At 43.9% G+C, this 16,582-nt stretch overlaps 1 pseudogene across 1 annotated transcript in view; it reads right to left on the reverse strand.

The window, feature by feature from the left end:
* Nucleotides 1-16,582, reverse strand: part of LOC147725357 (cytosolic beta-glucosidase-like) — a 328,336-nt pseudogene that overhangs the window by 285,551 nt on the left and 26,203 nt on the right. The window contains exon 3 of the transcript XR_015309776.1: nucleotides 4,363-4,590. The product of XR_015309776.1 is annotated as a cytosolic beta-glucosidase-like (transcript). The remainder of the gene's footprint in view (nucleotides 1-4,362; nucleotides 4,591-16,582) is intronic.

A 16,582-nucleotide genomic window follows, 5' to 3' on the forward strand; every position in this document is an offset into this window, starting at 1 on the left:
TGGATGTCCTCAATGCATCCATTACCTCTGGCACGGTCCCCCCGGGTTGGAAACGGGCCATGGTCCGAGCGCTGCTAAAAAAGCCCAATTCGGATCCTCTGGACTTTGGCAACTATCGGCCCATCTCCCTACTCCCATGGGTGAGTAAAATCTTGGAGAGATTTATCAACTTCCATCTGATAAACTTCCTAGAAAGTAACCAACTACTAGACCCCACCCAGACAGGTTTCCGACCTAAAAATGGAACCGAATCCGCCCTACTTATGGTCACGGAGGAATCTAGAAAAATCCTGGATCAAGGAGGATCAGTGGCAGTGATCCTCCTTGATCTCAGTGCGGCATTCGATACGGTCAGCCACAACACCTTGCTGGACCGTTTGTCTAATGTTGGAATCAAAGACAAGGCCTGGCTTTGGCTTTAGTCCTTTTTGACGGACCGATCCTTTCAAGTCTTTGATTGGGAGTCTGTATCCTCTAGTAGACCACTAAGGTGCGGGGTCCCACAGGGGTCCTCGTTAAGCCCGGCATTTTTCAACGTCTATATGAGGCCATTAGCTGAGGTCGTCCGTCCTTTTGGGGTTAAAATAATAATCTATGCCAACGATACTCAGCTGGTGGTCTCATTGGCGCAGGAAGCCGGCATGCCAACATCAGGCGGACTTAGGGATTGCCTGATAGAGGTCAAGAGTTGGATATCTTCATCCTCTCTAAAATTAAACGGAGACAAAACGGAGCTGATGCTCTTGGGACCCTCCGATCCCAGCTTCTTTAAATCATTATGGCCCCCATGTCTAGGCACCCCTCCAGCACCTAAGGACAACATCAAAAGCCTTGGGGTGTGGCTAGACAGCGCTCTCTCCTTCAATACCCAGGCCACAAAACTCTCGGCCACCTGCTTCGGTCTCCTCAGAATGCTAAAAAACATCTTGCCAGTTCTTCCTTTTGAGGCCAAGCAAGTGGTTGTCCAAGCCCTCATAAAGTCACGCCTGGATTTTAATAACGTTCTTTACCTTGGCGCTCCTGAGTATACCCTACGCAGACTGCAGACGGTACAGAATTGCGCGGCTCGCACTCTGCTTCAGCTTCCCCGCAGGCAATCAGTAAAGTCTGGACTGATCAGCCTGCATTGGCTGCCAGTACGTCAGAGAATTCTTTTTAAAGCGATGTGTATCGCCCATCAGGCATTCTGGGACTCAGGTCCCATGATCACCCGCGACCTAATCACCCATTATCAGCCCAGCAGAAATCTTCGTTCTAGCCAGACCTTTTTGGCCTCGACCCCCAGAATAAAAAAAGCTAGATCTGGCGGAAGGACGTTCGCCTATAATGCCACAAGGACTTGGAATTCCCTCCCCCTCCATCTCAGAGCTGAACCCAACCTTTCATCCTTTCGTAAACAGCTAAAAACATTCCTATTCCACTCCCCTCTGTAATTCTATGCGGTCCAGACCTCCTCCAAGGTTTCCCTTAGCTGGTTCCTCAGCGCTTGGACGCCCACGGGCAACAATTGCGCTTTATAAATCCACCAAATACAAATACAAAATAAATACTTAGTTTCAGTTTCATTGTTTCGAAGCTTATGGAACTATCTCAGCCCCCCTTGCACCAAAACACTTGGGAGAGGTATTGTTGGAAAGTGAGGTACCATTTTTATCGGAAGACTGGGGAATGCGGATGGGTGACATTTTGTGGATCCACGCAGATTCCAGAACTATCTATCACAGAAATGTGAGGAAAAGTTTGAGGTTTACAAGGGATTCTGGGTAACAGAACCTAGTGAGAGCCACACAAGTCACCCCATCCTGGATTCCCCTGGGTGTCTAGTTTTCAAAAATGTATAGGTTTGCTAGGTTTCCCTAGGTACCAGCAGAGCTAGGGTTCAAATCTACAGCTAGGCACTTAGCAAAAATAGGGTCAGTTTTCACTGTAAAAATGTGGAGTGTCCATGTTACGTTTTGGGCCGTTTCCTGTCACAGTCTCTAGGACTACCATACAAGTGAGGTACCATTTTTATCGGGAGACTTAGGGAAACACAGAATTGTGGAGCAACTGTTATTACCTATTTACTTTCAATGCATTTCTGCCTTCCAAATGTAAGACAATGTGTAAAACAAGAAGTCACTTTGAAAAATGTCCTATTTTTCACATGCTAGTATGGGTACCCACAATTTCAGAGATGTGCAAATAGCTACTGTTTATAAACTCTATACTTTGTTCCCATTTTGGAAATAAGTAGGAGTCTTTCATACCGATTTTTCACAGTTTTTATTTTCCCAAATGAATTGCCATATACCCAGTACACAATTTAAAAACTCTGCAAGACACTGCTCAGTTATTGGCTCTGGGTTCCTCGGGTTCAAGTCCTATATATCCCCACAAACAAAAGGGTCCAGCATATGTAACGGTATATTGCTTTCAAATATCTGTCATACTTGGAAGAAGTTACAGGTAAAAACGTAGGCACAAATGGCTGTTTTTTTTTACTCATTTTCAATTTTTCCTATTTTTAGCTATTAGTTTCTATTTTAAAAAAACCTTGAAGGGTCTACACAAATGACCTCTTGCTGAATCCAGAATTTTGAATAATTTTCTGGAATGTATAGCTTACCAGGATCCATTATTGCATTTATACCCATTTCTACCATTAATTGGTAGGAGGTTAAAAGCACAAAAAATAGCAATAATAAGCTATGTCCCAGTGAAATGCCAAAACTGTATAAAACATTTTGGTTTTATGGCATAAGTATGTCAGTAAGAGGGGTAGAGAGGGGCAAGGATCTAGATAAAGCATGCAGGGGCACACACAGAGTTTGTAAAAGTTGCCCTCACTTACACACAAAATTGTGTGTGACATGCTTCATCATCAGGTCTGTTTACAATACACCCTGGTGTAGCCACACACAGGGTGGAGCATAGGGATGGGGGTAACATAAAACAGTACAGACAAACAAAAACGTTCATAAACAGAAGGTGAGTACAAAGTGTTGCCAACCCTGACTAGGAAAACGTGATGAGGACAAGTGCAGTGGAAGTGATGTTAAAACTGCCTCATGGGTACTCTATCCATTATCCTTGCTCCTCTCTACCCCTCTTAGTCCCCTCTTAGTGTGATTAGGTTATTATTAGAGCGTTCAGGTAGTGGAGTAGAATACCCTCTACCCTTTATTTTTGTGTGAGATAAGTATGTTAGTCCCTGAAAGCTGGGAAGATGGTGATTTCAGCAGCACAAACCTGTTGTTGAAGCCATTAGCAGGGCAAAAACCAGACACTTACTTCTGCAGCATCTCTTTGCCATTCCCCGGCCCATAAAAACTATTCACTGTATTTTGGCAAATGTCTGGATCTCCTCCAGGGGAATCACTAAACCCTGGGTTCCTTTAAAATCCTTATGATGTTGGAAGAAAAGGACACAAATTTGGCATGGATACCTTATGTGGTCAAAAAGTTACAGGGGGCTAGGCACGAACCACCCCAAATAGCCAAAAGAAGGCTTAGCACAGGGCGGGGGGCCTAGCAGCGAAGGGGTTAACATTGGAAAAAGGGCTGTCACCTTGCAATAGCGCTGCAAAAAATTATACTAAAGTGCTCCGAATTGAAATCTGTAAAACTATTTTTAGTTGTCAAATCATTCTATCCCATTCTGTCAGTAGACTATAAAAAGAGTCAAATCCACTAAATCATGTTGTAAATATATCGGGCTTCACCAGTATATTCAAAATGCAAAATGTATCACTCTATTTACTAATATTGCCTCTAAGAATAGCAATAGCCCATTGTTTGCACTGCTAAGCCCACCTCCATAGGTCGATCTGTTATACCCCTCTCAGAAGCTCGAGTCTAGTTACACCCCTGTCTATGACTCCAAAGTGACTACTGCCTGTTGCCCTGCAATCATTGCAATGAATCCTATCGAAAATATTTTTGCCAAATCTTCACTAGATTGCAAAAAATTTCTTTGGGCCAGTCAAAGAAAACAGAGCTGTATCCTCGGTACTTACCTCTTTACCAAGAAGCAGCTAAAACAGACACTACAGTAGCAGAGAAACACATAAGCATAATGCAGGTTACCACAAACAATTTCATATATTCACTCATTCATTCTTGAGTTCATGAAAAAAGCAACACATCAACTGGAGCAATACACCTTCATTGCTTGCATCAGCCTTTTACAAAAGAAAGGTAAATGCTCAAGACAATCTAAAGCACTAAAAAGGTATATAAGGAGCTCTGTCAAGACTAGAATCTTGAAAGAAAAGTTATAATTTAAAAGCCATGCTGCAGAGCAGGCTGAATTAAGTGTTCCAGACTGTAGCAATAACCTTGAATTAAAGCTGCTGCCTTCTATTTTTAAGAAACAATTACCTTTCTGGTTGATGAAACCTGTCGTCCCATCAGGTAACAGACGTGACCAGGAAAGGGAGAAGCGATAATGAGTCAATCCAAGCTGTTTGATACATTTCAGGTCCTCTTCCCACAGAGTGTAGCTGCCACAAGCCACGTCGCCAGTCTGGTCCTTGTAAACACGACCACCTCCCTGATGGGTAAAGGTGTCCCAGACACTGGGACCTTTTCCATCTGCATTCCAGCCTCCTGGTTAAAAGGAAAACAGAATTGCCATATTACTCTGCATTAAAACTTACATAAAATATCGCCAAAGGTCTCAGGATAATCCATGCACCTTTTATATATAGAGAGCAATACATTGACTTTATATTAGGGACAGATATTCTATGTGCTTTTAGATTATGTACTAAAGTTTGACTGGTTTATTATTAAGAGATTTCACATCAGAGATTAGGGCAGCCATTGAGTTCATTAATGTCACAAACATAGGTTAAATGGGTACGTTTTGATAGGGCTCAAATCGGGGTGGGTGGTGTCCTTCCAATACTGTCAGATAGGGGACGCCGCTTCCTATTAGTGCAATGCTGAGATAGCTTGGAGGTATCTACAGTTCTTCTCTAGACAACCAATGTGGCAGAAACAAGAGAATATATTATTGATGACTTGGCGAATAATTGTATACATGAATAATACATTTGGAAGAGACACAATTTTAAACTTTTTAGGTACAAATTGTCCTAATAAATGTAAACTTTAAAAATCTGTAATAATAAAAAGGCACAAATATATGATGTTGGTAACCAACAATACAGTTTTTTTCTCATATGTTATCGCATTGAAATGTTAGCTCACAAACGAATGACATTTATTTACGCTTTGAACCTGCATCTAGGGCCTGCTCAATCTAATCTAGTGGTTCTTAACCTTTTCACTTCTGGGGACTCACACTACAACAGGAGTCCGGGTATCCCAGCCCAAGCATTTTCCAATATTTGAACCTCAAAACGATAAAAATGCAGAAACAATATTAGATCGAACAATTACATATATTATACATTTTTTTGTTTAATTCACAGACAAATATAATAAATAAGAATTTTAGATTTAATGGGAAGGTTGAAGCTTTGGTACATTTGGGTTTACTTCTAAAAGATGAAGCAAAATGCTGACCTCTATCATACCACTTAGTGTTTTTTTGCTCCTTGTCAGAACCCCTTTCAGAGGGTCAGAGGGCACACATACTGTGCCCAACGGAGGTGATTGAAGTCTTTTACTCCTGCTGGCTAGTGGCCTGATCTACAAAGGACCATGAGCAACTGAGACAAGTACCCCTTCTGCACTTGACTCGCATAGGTAGCTGTGGATGGGAAGTCAAAAACTCCTTCACGGGGGAAGTTTTCTTTAGAGGTTAGTGAACACAACTCTTAACTCAAAGTGCACACAGTGCGGCCAGTAAATCAATATCCAGTGAAATACTTGTTTTTATAAGAAAAATTATTGTATCTCTTACTCTACACATGCAAATGAATACCGACATTCGTCAAAAACAAAGCAACGCCCTTGAGGTGGGGGCTTTAGTGGTTGTCAGGCAAATACCTGTCCCACCTTCTTCCTTGTAACATGGTCGGGATTATTCCCTATTCACTGGTGGCTGCATTAAGGAAATGCTCACTAGCAGGTGGTGCTCAAGAGTTCCTTGAGGGCTCTTTAGGAATTAGTCTGAAGTGTCTACGGTACCACAGCACCATCAGCAGAGAGTACCCTGGGGGCCCACAGGCCATTTTAAAGTCATACTCGCTTCTGCATCACAAAACATTCAGCGTAGCAGTTAGGGCCCTGACTGGGTGCACTCCCAAGTCTTAATCCCGTTCAGAGAAATTGCACTGGACAAGGTACATGCAGCAGCCCAGCGAAAACTGATTTCTACCAGAGATCGAAGAAGCTCCCAGCTCGCAAAGAGGCCATAAGGCAATCTTCCACACATGGGGGGAGGGGGTGGGGTGGACGAGTGGGAAATGTGATCCTCCGGCTCCTGACCAGAGGCTAGTGAAGGTGTGATGTCTTATGTGGCATCCTTGACAGTCCTCGAGGGTCAGTCAGGGGCAGTTCTCGATGTCCAGGATCGACCCGCTGATCGTAGCCTTAGTCTTTTCCCAGGCAACTGTCCAAACTTCCTGGCAACATTGGTATCGGCAGTCCTTCCTGTCATACGAAGTTGCAGAGATCGCTTAATGTTCATGTGTAGACTGCTCACACCATGGCGGCCCCTCCTGGCACACAGGGCCATCATTAAGACGGTCACAAGCTTTAGCATGCTTGTAGCAATCCCTTTAACAGTGGCTCCCTCTCCCATACAGGGTCACCGCAACGAAGCAGTAAGGACTTGTCACTTCCCACACAGCACTCAATGAGTGGCTCAATCCATGGTGGCCCTCTCCTGGCATACAGTGGTTACCAAATCAGTTCTGAAGAGGGCTACGGCCCGATCGATGCAAAGCCACTTCCTCATATCTTCCTCATGGACTCCTATTTGTATGCCTTCCCACTGCACCTCGCTTCCTCCAATGCTTTCCTTTTCCTCACAGGGCACACTGGTCTTGGCAAGCAGGCAGGTGCTGTGGCACCAGGACAGGTGGTCTTGGTTTCCCTAGGTAATAGTCCCTCACCCAGCTGGGAGACTAGCAGCCCTTGGACCCCAGTCCTGCTCACAGGCGGAAGTCTTGCAGTGCTTCCTCTTCTCACACAGTCCGTCTGGCTGCTTGGCAGATTACCAAATTTGGGGTCTCAAACTCCCCTTCTTACATTCCCTTTACAGACACCAAATGTGATTTAGAGTCTGAGACCTTCAAATGTTATGTTGGTTTCTGCCAGTTTTCGTTCTCTTCTTTCATCTTGAACTCTTGAAAGGTTGCCTGTCACAGCAGGAAAGTCTCTGAAGCTGATTGTCGCACAACACAGGTTGTGGGAGTACCCAGAATTCAAATCTGGATGTCAGCCACATTGATATGTGCATCAAAAGGTTAATCTGGGCTCCAAGCCTTACTCTTTATTATTTCTTTATTAGGACCTTCTCCTTACCAAGATAGATCACAAGGAAAAGGTCTGGACACTTCACTAAATCAAAGATCAACCTTTTGAAGTGTAAAGGAGGAACATCTTTCTCCCTTCCTCCAGTGTGTGTCCCACCCAGCTCACAGGAATGCAGCAATGCACAAGCATTTCTGAGGGAATTCAGGGAACCCAGGGTCCTTCATGTAATATATCATTGCAGGCACACTTGTGCTCAGTGTGCATACAAAGCACACATACTTTCCAGTACTGTCAGCTCCACACATTGTGCCATCACAGACACACATACACTCAGCACACACATTCAATCTGTGTTCACTGGTCAGTGCTGTAGATTTTCTGTACTCACCATGTGCACGCTGCACAAAACTTCACCATGAATGCAATTTACTTCTCGTATGCACACATGCAGACATATCTACACTTGTTATATGCACTAACCATTTATATACTAAACAGTAGTGCTTTACCCTTGTATTGTACACTTCCCAAACACACATATATTCAGCACAGGGTCACTACTATGCCTCGCAGTACATTTACCTGATGTATGCCAAGAGTGAGTTAAGCAGATAGCCTCGGAACTTTAAAAAGATGAGTGACGTTGTAGGCCTCACTTCAGTGGCAGAGGGTAAAAAGGAACTGTTTACTCCTACTGATCACTACTACACAGTATGCTGCCACAATCACGCTTATGAACTATGAGGTTTGGGTGCCCCCTTCGGGTCCATCAGGACAGCAATCCGTGAGACAGGCATATGTCATGGCATATGCATGAACAGTGTTTGCCTATGACAACAAAAATCAGTATTAGGGATCAGGAGCGGACTATAACCCAAAGCAGCACCGGCACAGCGAGAGAGCCTTACTGCTACAAGGGGTTTGCAAGTGTTCCAACCCAAATATAATCTGGGGGAAAATGGTGCATTCTACAACACATTTTTAATTTCATAATAAATTGTATACGTTTTTAAATCATAGTAAATGATGACCTTACAGTGCACCAGAACACAGCAATCTTTATTGGGGCTCATCAATGATTCCCGCATCATCACCCTTTAACAGTGTCTTGCATCTCTCCATAGCCCCTCCCTCAAATGTATTTCATTGGTTTTATAGTACCTCTCATGCCAGCGTAGGGTGTTGGAGCATTTTACATCACACACACACACATACAGAGAAAATTAATCACACGTGTGCAAATCAGTGTATAGAAAATGTTACATAAGACAGAGGGAACTACAAGGTGTGGGATTCACGACAGTCATACTGATAGGCTTTTTTTAAGAGCCCTTAGCCTCTGGAAGCACAAACTCAGGATCCAGAAAGTAACACAGTGGTTAGGGTTCACTTTACTAATAAGAATGTATTTCTACCCAAACAAACCCTTTTTAACAAAATTAGGATAATGAAAGACACGAAGAAGAAAAACTAACTTTCTAACCTAGATTACAAATTGTAACATGATGTGCTCACTAACGATATACCCACTGAGCTACGCACATAAAATACTGTTCTGTGATCTGCATAGTATACACTCTTTGCAGCAGGCATATTAAACCTCTGCGCTACCTTAGATAGGTCAAACTGACACCAGACAAAACTAGGATCTCTCTCCAGCAGGTACTTTAATCACCAGATTCATCTCCGCCCTTTTGTTGTTGCCTGAAAACTGCTAGATATGGAAGGAACACTGCACAGCTGCAGTGCTACAAAACAGGCCCCCGGTAATAGAAGCGGCTACCCTCCTGCCAGCCTCCAAGGATAACGCCAGATGCCAGGTACGGCCAGTCCAGCCTTGTTAAGGATACATCAACTGTACAGTTGGGCACTCAGGAAAGGGGTAGACAATTTTTCCCTTACAGAGGACTTTTCCTTCTGACACTCATAATGCATGCTTTGCTTCAAGTGAGACCTCCAGCTGTCAATAATAGATTCCATTCTCTGATCCACCAGAAAGTCATTACTGTGGGTAAGCAGAATTTGCTACTGATTCGTAATACTACCCACAGATTCCTCACAATTAAAACGAGTTGTGCATTTTGGAGGTGTGATTGAATAGTGCCAATTAATCAAGGAAGTGATGGATCACAGCCCCAGTAAAATATGAATCACTATATGCCTAAGCTGAGAGACGTTTTTCCCTTGGTGAGAATGGTTGAAGCTGCCATGGTCCTCATGGAATGTTCACAGATGTCACCCAGACGATCTCTCTTGGGTAAGTCATAACAGATCTTTACACACAAGGTGACCCAATATGAAATTGTATGTTCGGTGGCAGCCTCGCCTTTCTTGGCTCCAGCAAATCCCACAAATAGCAGATTGTCCATTCTATCACGTCTTGTGTGTCCACAGCATGTCAGGGGTCCAGCCTTAGTGATCTTTTCTTTTCCTTGGTGGGGAGCTCAGGTGGAAAGAAAGATTGAGAGGGATGAACTGGCCAGTGTGGAAGGCAGACATGACCTTTGGTAGACGAGATGAACAGATGAAAAAACACCAACTTGTCTGGACAGAAAGCAGTGAAAGGTGATCATTCCAAAGGGCCTTTAATTCGATGGCCCAGTAAGAAGACAGTTTTCAAATTAATCAAACAAACTGAGTAACTGACATATTATTACACATACAAAATACAAAACTGTCTAGGATGAGCTGGGGTGGATAGACTTTAAAAAAAAAAGTTTAGTGAAGATTCGTCAAACTGCTACAAATGTATAAGCAAAACAATAAATACCATTCCTATGGCAACTCAGACTTAAGTATAACTCCACAGTCCCGCCTGCTACTGTGCAATATAGGAAGGGTAACACCAAATTCAACTCCCGCTGTGGGACAATGAAAGGAGTGGGAGGAAACAAGTATTACAGGACTGATTAACCTCTTCAGCGCGGCGCAAATTCCTGCGCTGTGCTGAACGTTCTATTGGGCTTATGGACTCATGACGGAACGGTTCCGTCATGAGCACAGGCCAACCGATTCTCATGACGGAACCGTTCTGTCATGAGCACCGAAGGGGTTAAGAAAAAGTGATCAAAACAAAGAGGGTTGATTGGGGGGACACAAGCAGTGCTTAATTTGTATTAAAAAACGTGCTGGGCCCTTGACAGGAGGGCACCGTAGCTTGCACCACACATTGCCACTGTACTCACACAACTGCTAACCATCACACTGCTTCAAGTGTCACAAATCGGAATGTTCGAGACTGCAAAAGCTTTAAAAATTGCTTGGGTGGCAGTATTAGTTGTTTTAATATATATTGAATTAACAAACAACTGTTTTTCTGCTCATCTTTAAATTACACAAACAGCCGCACCATGTAGCAACTGTAATAACAGCTGGTGCTGAGCACTGAAAACCACAGGCTCAAATTAAGCTATGCACACAAGACAATTGGCAAACCAGCCAAATATCCCTTCAGAATGGTGACCGCCAAACCCAGTCAGGTATGGTAAAGCACAAAGCATAGAAGGCCGGGGAGGCAAGACTTGAAGGAGTCCAACCCTCTGACTCACACCAATTAACAATATTGGACCTGAAACCATATATAAAGTTTTCAGGCATCACTCAATCACTGCATGTGCAGGCAAAGCGTCTTAGGAATGGGGTGGTAAAACCAACCATCTTGCTGCAAAAGAAGGTCTTCCCCCAGTAGGAGAGGAAGAATCTGAATTTCAAAAGATTTGCTAAAAAATCATTCTCGCACTTGTGCTTCATCCTCTGGCCCCTTCTGCAGGATTTGTGAAATAAGTGAAATCAGTGGCAAGGAGTAGAGCAGTGCCTGTGACAAGCATTCGCGCAGGGAACCAGTCGGAGTAAGGCGTATGGCAACAAAACAATGGCACATTCTATTCACGTTATCCCAAAGAGATCTACGCATGGACACCGCAATCAGTAGAAGATCATGTCTTTTACTTCAGAATGAATTTCCCTCTCATGGTCCTCTAGTGAAAGATGACTTGGTGTTACGATTTAACAGATCTCTCTAAGATTTCTTTAAAAGTTATAATAGTGACTAACAACATATGAACTATTTGAGAAAATTTTAACTACTGGGAGATGGGGCCCAAGAGCTGAAGTTGCATTACTTTCTGTTCGAGGAGGGCCCAAAGCAAGCTTCCCTTAGGCACGGAAATTCTAGATATTACATTTACTTAACAAATTGTTGGCTATAAGTATTTGTATGTGTCAACAACAAGAGAGAAAGGGTTCAAAGGACACTCCTCTACCCCAGTCTGAATATAACAAACAACAAAGGAGTGACTATGGAAACAAAGCAATATAAAAGTGCCTAAAGTGAAGTGAAACGTGAAAGAAATAAACAAAACATTTTTGTATTACCCTCACTCACCCAACTATTGGGTGACATGCTTCATCATTGGGTATTTTTCACCAGGTAGGTAAAAGACCTATCTGGTGTGCTACGACACCTGCAATTGCAGTGGAGCTGGATACGAATAAAAACAGTGAAAATAGTGATCGTGATAGAATAAAAAAGGTGCGGACACTGATCCAAACCAAACTTTAATGAAGATCAATTTGAGCGCCTGACTAAAAAGATGAGAAGGACAATATAGACTATAAATTTGAGTCAGCTTATCCTAATCATAAGGTCAAATGGTCGACATGTTTCTGCTCTTGGAGGCCAATTAGGCAGAGCTTTCATCAGGCCCAAACAAAATTCAAACACTGGGCGGTGTGCGCACTCTAAGGCGTACCCTAACCTCAGCGTTTCCTCAAGTATTTCACAACTCACGGTTCTGAATACCGGTTCACCCTGGGATTTCCAGGTTTTTAGGGTCTGTGGAAAGAGAGGAGAAAAAAGCATATGCAAACAGACATGTTACCGCCAGTATTAAGCGTAAAAAGCATTTTTTCTCATACCACTGTATCGAGGTGTACTCCACTTTACTATGCCTCATGGGTATGCAACTGTCAATACCATGCATGGGTGAGCAAACAGATTCTGACAAAAATTGCTATTACATTCGTAATGAACAATTGTGTGGGGAGATATGTTAAGCTCATTGTGTTATTCCTATCAACCCCCATCGGGTCCAGAAATACTTGGACAATGTAGCGTGTTATTAATTAATAAATCGCCACTGCTAATATCAAAGAACACGACTTTTATCTAAAACCAAGTGCAGGGAAATTACAGCGTAAAAGTACCCAGCCGGTACTTGAGGTAACCAAAACACCCGACAGCGTGGACCCAGTAGCGCTAGCACATCAAAGGAAGTTAAATATAATTACGTGAAACCAGTGTCTGTCTCACGTCATGGGCAAAGTGGTGGGGGTTACTTCACATCGGAGGGATCTGTGGGCGAATAAAAATGCCATCACAATACACGTCGACCACCATAATCCCTTGTTCATTCAGAAAGGAAGGCAAAAGGAGTAGTTTATCGGCGTGATCTTTGATTACGGCAGGTATTACTCACTTTCACTCCGATGGCTCCCCGCATTGTGACCAACACAGTGCACAACCACCGCCCGAATGTTAACCAATGTGTATTGCCGTAGCGGGGATATGGAGTCACATAGGTCATGTGTCAAAGGACAACGAATCCTAGCACAAGTCTCTTGGTAGAGCACTCGTAGACGGTATTTAGATTTTAAAGAGACAGTTACGATTGAATCAGAACGTAACTTTATCAATCCTCAGTCCCTGCACAAATGTTAATGCACGTCTAGATACAAGCGAAAAGGTCACAGATGGAACGCGTGTGTTGTATCATGAGTACCAGAGGTATTCTACCGGGAGAAATGAAAACCTTTTTAACAGACCTGACTATTAACAACTGAATAGTTATTCCCAAGCGGAATCAAGTTACTAGAAAGGTCTGTTACTCGGTACATAGCAGAACTTGGACAAAAAGATATTAAGATGGAACAGAATCCCGGTTTTATATCAGCGGTGCATTACTGTTCCCCATAGAATGTTATCGTTTAGGCCTTGTAGGTGGGTAGACAATCGGTATACCCACCGCTGTTCTTTTACAAACAGGGATTCATGTAATCTGGTGCCAGCGTGTATCTGCTCTACCACTGTCCACCTAATATCATTAGGATTGTGGTTAGCCTCAATGAAATGTGTGGTAAGTTTTGTGGTACTCTTCTTGCATCTGATATTACTGTGATGCTCGCAGATCCTCAACTTAGTGTGCATGAAGCCATGATGGGCAATAGATAAAAGACTTGCAAAATCTGGATCTCAAATATCTGCAGTCCTTAAAAAAAAATAAGAGCCTTTAAAGCAGGTTGTGTATAGAACTACCTCTATGACTTTCAACCTCTGCATGGGGCAAAAGTAGGACTTTTGGGCTGTTATGAAAAAGTCCAGGTAGTGCAGAAGCGTCATAGTATGGTGAAGATGATCTATGACAAGAACAAGGTGCCCCACTTTCACAAGCTAGTCGTACAAAAATATTTGGACTCCTGACCTGAGGCAAGCTGCCACAACAGCCAACACTTTGGTAAATAATCTGTGCCCATCAAGGGGGGGGGCTAGAGGGTTCACTGCAGGATGGCTGGCTAATGCGGCAGTTCCGCCGGACAGCTCCATGATCCGCGTCTTTACACCGAAATAAGGGCGATTTCAGTGTATCCAGCAACAATATCGGAAATCGGACGGCGCGGTGTAAATGTGGTGTGGTGTGCACGAGTGAAAGACTGACGATATGCAGAGAACAACCTGTCGACTCTGCGGACAGCTACGCTCGGAGGCTGGAAAAATGGCGGGTTTTTGCTTGTAGGAATTAGGAGGCAGGAGACTAGCCTTCAAATCGGTAGTCTCACGCCTGAATCAGGAGGGTTGGCATGTCTGCTATTATTATAGAGGAGATTGCAGGAGACAGCGGCAAGTTTGCCAGCCTATATGAAGGTTAGAACGACAAGCAAACAGAGAAAACATGGCATGAAACAAGATGGCGGCGCCCAGTGCCTTTTAGATGTAAATCACCGCGAGTAGCAGATACAGCGTGTATACAACGGCAATCGCACCAACATCACGCAGGTGGTAAGTGCGCACAAGGCGACCATGCGTGGGCTAAATCACTGTGTCAGTGCGAGTCGGAATAACTACTTGGCAGCTGTGCAGCCATTTGTCTCTTCACTATGAGCTCGTTTTTAGTATCACATCGGTGCATATGTAACTGAACTGGGCTCATGACCTTCAGTGATACATGCCCATTGATCTGAGGTTGCAGCAATCTGTATATTACATTGGACACAAAGCGAGGAACTTATACAGGAGGATGTGGCTGCATATATGGCGCCTGAGCTAATGGGAGACACTGAGGGCGGCCATTTTGGACATTAAATATTTGCGCGCCAGTTAGGAAACGAGTGCTAATGCGGCAGGAATGCAGCAAGACAATACGTTGAGGCATCCAGATGTCAAAACGATCCATGCTATCAATGGAGTTGCTATGAAATAACATGTGACATTACTGGAGCTTCCTCGGTTTTTGTATATGAAGTGCCATGACCGCCATGGTAGTATATAAAATGCTTGCTCCCTACCGGTAAGCCACTGACGATGGGCTCCTATCCAGATCTCCGTTCGTAATTCTGGAAACCCTTCCTGCTACTCCTCACGCTAACAACACAGAAGGCCTCACCGAGAGATTGTGGGAAAATAACACAACCTATCACACGGCCCTTGGGCACGACATTAAGGATTGTGAAAGAAGGTTCTGACTGCACAATATACGTACGCCGCTGCTGGAGTATTGGGAAGGAAAAACGACGTTGCACGAGATGGGGAAGCCTGACAGGCAACAATCGAAACAGCCTTTTGAGCCGCGGAAAATCGGACGAGGCCAAGCGAATCAGTCAGATACTGAAACAGAAGTTGAGAATCCACCGGAAAATGGTATGGAATCCATCCTGAAAGCGATCCAGTCTAGTCTTCAATATATAAATAATCTGTGCTCATCAGACCAAATCAGTGCTTAACTTAAACCAGTGTTTGCTGGTAGGGTCCACTGGTATGTATTTTTGGGGACCGGCACTTATTTTTCTGCATCAGTTATTTCCAGAGAGTAAAAAAGGTAAAAATCACACAAATTTGAAAGACGAATGACGAAAATACCCTCACAGAGGGAGAAAGTAGGTTCTTGCAAGAGTCTGATTTTGGTGCAAGAACTGCCTGGTACTGGATAAAGAGGCTTATGTTTAAATTTCACAGGCCACAGACTTATGAGCAGGAGTTTCAAGCCACAACACTCTCATTTACAAATCAAGAAATCAAGAACTGGACCAAATGGTAGGAGAACAAACTAGTAGTTTTCGGACTTTGTAGTAAATTGGAAAACCTGCATATCCAAGGACACGAGTCAGTCCTCCATATTGAGGGTTAGAAAGTTCTGGCTCAGGGTCATCATTTTGCAATTATCCTCTCAAATAAAGAGGTCTAAGAGCCATAGTTCTAGAATTGAACTGAGACGGCAGTCCTTTTTGGGAACCAAGTAGTACAGGGAGTAAAATGTTGTGTCCTCTGCTCCAAGAGCACCACTTCCATGGCCCATTTGTACAACAGGCAAGAACCTATGCCTCGACAAAGATTAAACGAGGGTCGCTTCGGGTCTACGACCCCCGAGGCAAGCTGTTCCGAATTCTGATGCTCTGCTTGCAACCCCTGTTTCCAACTAACCTCAGGACACTGGTCAGTTTACTACGCTCATTTAAATGCCACGCATTGGTATCCCTCCAGAGCAATGGGAACAGCTGTGGTGGGATATTCCCAAGACATACAGAAGCATCACCCAACAGGGGTCGGCTTTTAAAGTTATGACCCGCTGGTATTACACACCAGTCTGCCTCCAGAAAATGTTCCCCACTTCCGCATCCCAGTGTTGGCGTTGCAACTCTGACATGGGCTCATAAATACATATTTGGTGGGCTAGCCCACTATTAACTCTCTTCTGAAAGGAGGTGCTGAGCCACATCAAAGACGCGGTGGGGTTCCACATCCAGAGCATGCCGTACCTAATGAGGCTTGGGATCCGACCCCAAACTCCTAAAGCTATGATCCATTCTGACTGGCATGTGATCCTACACATGCTAGTGGCAGCCAAGCAGGTTATCGCCCAGCACTGGAGGAAACCCTTGACCCCGCCAGCTTTGATGTGGCTCACCGCTTCTGGCACACTATGGCAATGGAGCTCTT

Source organism: Lissotriton vulgaris, chromosome 3_2, assembly GCF_964263255.1.
Source record: "Lissotriton vulgaris chromosome 3_2, aLisVul1.2, whole genome shotgun sequence".
In the NCBI taxonomy this organism is placed as follows: Eukaryota; Metazoa; Chordata; class Amphibia; order Caudata; family Salamandridae; genus Lissotriton; species Lissotriton vulgaris.